Here is a 4,225-nt window from a genome sequence, read left to right as displayed (position 1 = left end):
CTTCTATCATCCTAATTCAGAAAAATGGAAACAACATGAAATTTTCAGTGTGCAAAATGATCTGCTCATGAGCAAACAGCAGACTAAGAGAGTGCAGCAGAAATGATTCAGTGAATTAGACCAAATTAAAAAATACATGTGAGACAAGCATGATCTTCTTCCTGGAACATACAGAAACAACATGGGATTCAACAAATAAATTTCCCAGTGTGAACTGGTCTCCTAGCTGTACCTGAAAGTTCAAAAAAGAATAAAGCCTAAGCAATGCTGCCTCACCAAAACGTTCTCCAACACTGCAGTAAACAGAGATGAAAGATTTGGACATTTTATTCTCCATTCTCATATTAAAATTGGTTGTTCAGCCTATGCAAATACACTGCTTTTCAAAATTTGTGACTGGGATTCATCTCACCTAGCTTTAGACATTTGCAATCTCATCAGCTACATCTGAGCCCATCGTCTTTGGCTCACTTTGTACTCAAAGAAGAGCAATAGGTAACCTAGGGTGCAATTCAGCTGTCCTATTTAGGAGGCGTAATTTTAGGTTAAGATGAATCACATTCCAGAAGTGTCTACGTCTCTTCATCAACTAGAAAGGGAGCTCAGATGTGAAATTTCTGCATCTTATTTTTTCTCAGTGAACACCACTTCAGAAGCTCTGAATCTTAACGCTCACAGACTTGATTTTATGCTGTGTAAAAAGGGAGAAAAATAAAGAAAAAAAAAAAAGAAATAAATCTTGAGGAGGCTGGAACAACTTCAGAAGACTGAAGGCAACTTTGAATCTGTCTGGATCAAAAGGTAAGCTGGCGTTTAGCATCACATTGACATAAAAGGGAATTCCACCTGAAGAGCTCGTGGAGGGGATTAGTTTATGCAAAGGGTTCCCAATCATCAGGGAAGCTGCCCCCATTGCCACTCCATTGCACTCACAGTACCAGGACTGACAGGAGCAATTTTGGCTTCTTTCTGCACCAGTGTTAGCAACAGGCGTGTTTCAGATGAGGCATCAGCTGAACAGGAGAACAAAGGGCATAAGCAATCATAGCCTTTTAGGAGCTCATTTTACAAGTTTTCCATAAATCTTTTTAAATTCTTCAGTCTAATTGCATCAGCCCAGTTTTTGCCCCTGAGTTGCTCCTACCTTTAACGCATATAAATAAGAGGAGAACTGGGTCTGTTCTGCTTAAGATTTTTCATGGATGGGTTTTACATTGTATACGGTAAAAACTACTGCCTTTTTCCCTTCTTCAGGTATACAGTACAGAGGAAAATTCTCAATAGAAGAAAAGGGCTGACCATGCCTCTATGGCTGCTGCATGCTGTACCCATCTCTGTGCATGGAAGGTAGGGAAGACAGATGATGCTCCATAGCTGGGACTGAGGGAGGACTAAGCACAGCAGAAGTACTGAGCATAGGGTCTCCTGTGGCCAAAAACTGTTGAAATGGAAGTGTAACAGATCCTAATCAAATCCTTTTATGGATGGGAATGAGGCTAAAGAATAGATTACTGTCCATGAGAAAAAAATGAAACCCAGAAATTGCATAATTAAGAGTATTCTTAGGCTATGAGTAAGGAACACTAGTGTCCTGTCGTTGGGTGATTTGTTTCTAAGCGGCAGCTCTGCTCCTGTCTTTACCAGACTATGTCCTTTTTATGCAAAATGGGCAAATATGATTGACTTTTACAAACCAAGGTGGCTATTTGCATTGGCTGTCAGTGCTGTAATTCTAGCTTTTCTGCCTGTAGCTGTTGTATGCATGGCCTGGTGTGAAAAATGGATACTGCGACCCCACCAAAGTCAGGGGAACTGAGTGTCTTGCAGTCATAAGCCCAGCCCAAGGAACAGCAAAGAAACACTTGACCATCTCAGCAAGGAAAAAGTTGTCCTTGTGCTTTTCATTCTTCTTCAGCCAAAACACACAAAACTTAGTTCGTCTGACACATACAGTACAACTATCAGTGACAAATGCCATTCCACCTATCTTCTTTCCATCTTGCCTTCTAAATGGTCTGCTCTATTTTATGAACCCCAACTACAAGTTCCTGTTATTCTTTGAGTTGCTGTAAAACTGCACAGTCTCCATATGTTCAGAGCAGCTTGCAATTAGCATACCCTGAACTTAGAAACTACAGTCCATTAAAAATATGGACTTATTAAAGCATAGCATCTGGAAACCGGCATGTGTTCGTCTCGCACAGTGGGCTTCAGATGCTGGGGTCAAAGGGAGACTCCTAGCTATCCCAGAAAAGAGCTTATGTGTCACCACTGAGCGGCAGAACTTCAGAGAATTTTTATACTTTCTTGGAAAATATTATATTACTTCACACTTACCTTTTATGCTGTTTCCATATGAAAAAGGTAAAGAAAAAATAAAGAAAATGAATAAAGTTAAGGTTTGCTATGTTATAACCACTCTGTTGATTTTCTCAATTAGGTTTATAGCCACCACAAATAAAACTATGAAGATATGAATATGAAAGTTTTAATCCAAACTCAGATGTATTTTGCTATGCCAATTGTCTCATTTTGTGAAATTCCCATCAAACCAGGGGCCTGCTGGAGAGCTATTTCTGCTTAAATGCATTTTTGTTCTATCCCATAAAAAGTGTAAGGAGTAATGCTTTCACAGGAATGAGGTAGAGATGAAGATTGGGTTTATATCTCTTCCAAAAATGAAAAGTCCAGAAATGGACCACATAGTTTTCCTCTTTATATAGCTGTCAAGGCAAAGACAGTTCTCTAATTTATCCAGATTCCCATTTGAGCAAATATGCTGCACTAGCTGAGGGCTGGTTTCCATTTTAATAGCAAATAATCTGTCAATAACAACCTTTTACATTAAAGAGGAGCTTCTCAACTTATGTTATATTTACCAAAGTAATTAAAGGGAAAAAAAACTACTGCTAACAAGAAGACACAGGACAATAGATTCTAGCAGATCTGAAGTGCTTTTTGGAAGTGGCACTAGCGAATTAAAAAAAATTAAATTATTCATATTGCTGTGTACAAGACTTAAAAGCAATATTGGGTAACAAAACAAATTCAACTCAGTGCCTTCATTTGGCTATCTGAGGGATGAATTTGGCCCAATGGTTGGGATCCAGCTCCACATTTAGACACCTGTACTGTAAGAGCAGGTGTTCATAGGTAGGGCAGGTGGCTAAACACTGTGGTCAGTAGAGACTCACGATAGCTGCATCATGCCCATGGCCCAAGCAGGTACAAAAAAATGAGCTAAGAAAGATCTCCTCCTTTATGCATATAGCTGCTGAGGCTAGGAGGGTATCTCGGGGCATCTCAAACAGCTCTCAAGACCTATGTTCAGGCAAACAAATACAGTTTCTTAGTAAAAAGAGTCGGTGATGCTTGACTGAGCAGATGCATGTCCACTTTCGGATGGGATGAGTCATCCTCTAGATTCCTTTGAAGGCTTTGAGTAGATCTCTGTTCATTATAATGGGATCTTAAACACCTAGCGTATAGGAAGATATATACATTAAAGATGCCTACATGTACGCATCTGAAGTCAGCTAAGTTAGTTCAGAGATGCATATTTTTTTCCTCTAAATACAGAGAAAGCCTACCTCATCAGTTTAAACTGGATACCTGATACACGAACAGCCAACATGGTGAGTTGAACCCCATACTCCCAGCTTGCTATATACTTTCCAGTTTAACGTAACTATCCTCTATATCAGGCACACTTCATGTAGAAATGAGAAATAACAACATTATTATGCCATTCTCTAGTGAAAATATAATGGAAATATTGTCTCCTATCAGGTACCAGAGCAAGCTCAGTTCAAAAATCCAGAAGTTGATTCAACCCTCATGTCTGTGCTGGTCCGAGGAGTCTGAATTTTTGGTTTAGAGATAAAACTGGAAAAAAATTGTATCCAAACACCATATTTGTTAGTAGCAAGTTGGTTTTCTAGATGTTATTCTACAATAATCATGGTTACATTGTGCTGGACAAAACACAGATGTGTAATCAAACTTCCTTTGGATCATAATATAGCTATTACCAGACTTTGTTATTATGAAGTACCTCCAGAAGAGCAGTCTGCTTCATGATTTTCACCACTGAAGATAATCAGGAAAACCTAGAAGGTTTGTTATCTGGCATCTTGACTTGAATTACGCCCCACATATTGCATTCGCTCTCCCATAGACCTGACCGACTAAGACTATATTTATCTGGATGTTAAAAACTTGATGG

Source organism: Cariama cristata, unplaced genomic scaffold (genome assembly GCF_000690535.1).
Source record: "Cariama cristata isolate BGI_N322 unplaced genomic scaffold, ASM69053v1 scaffold9394, whole genome shotgun sequence".
NCBI lineage: Eukaryota > Metazoa > Chordata > Aves > Cariamiformes > Cariamidae > Cariama > Cariama cristata.
Note: the sequence above shows the minus strand (reverse complement) of the source record.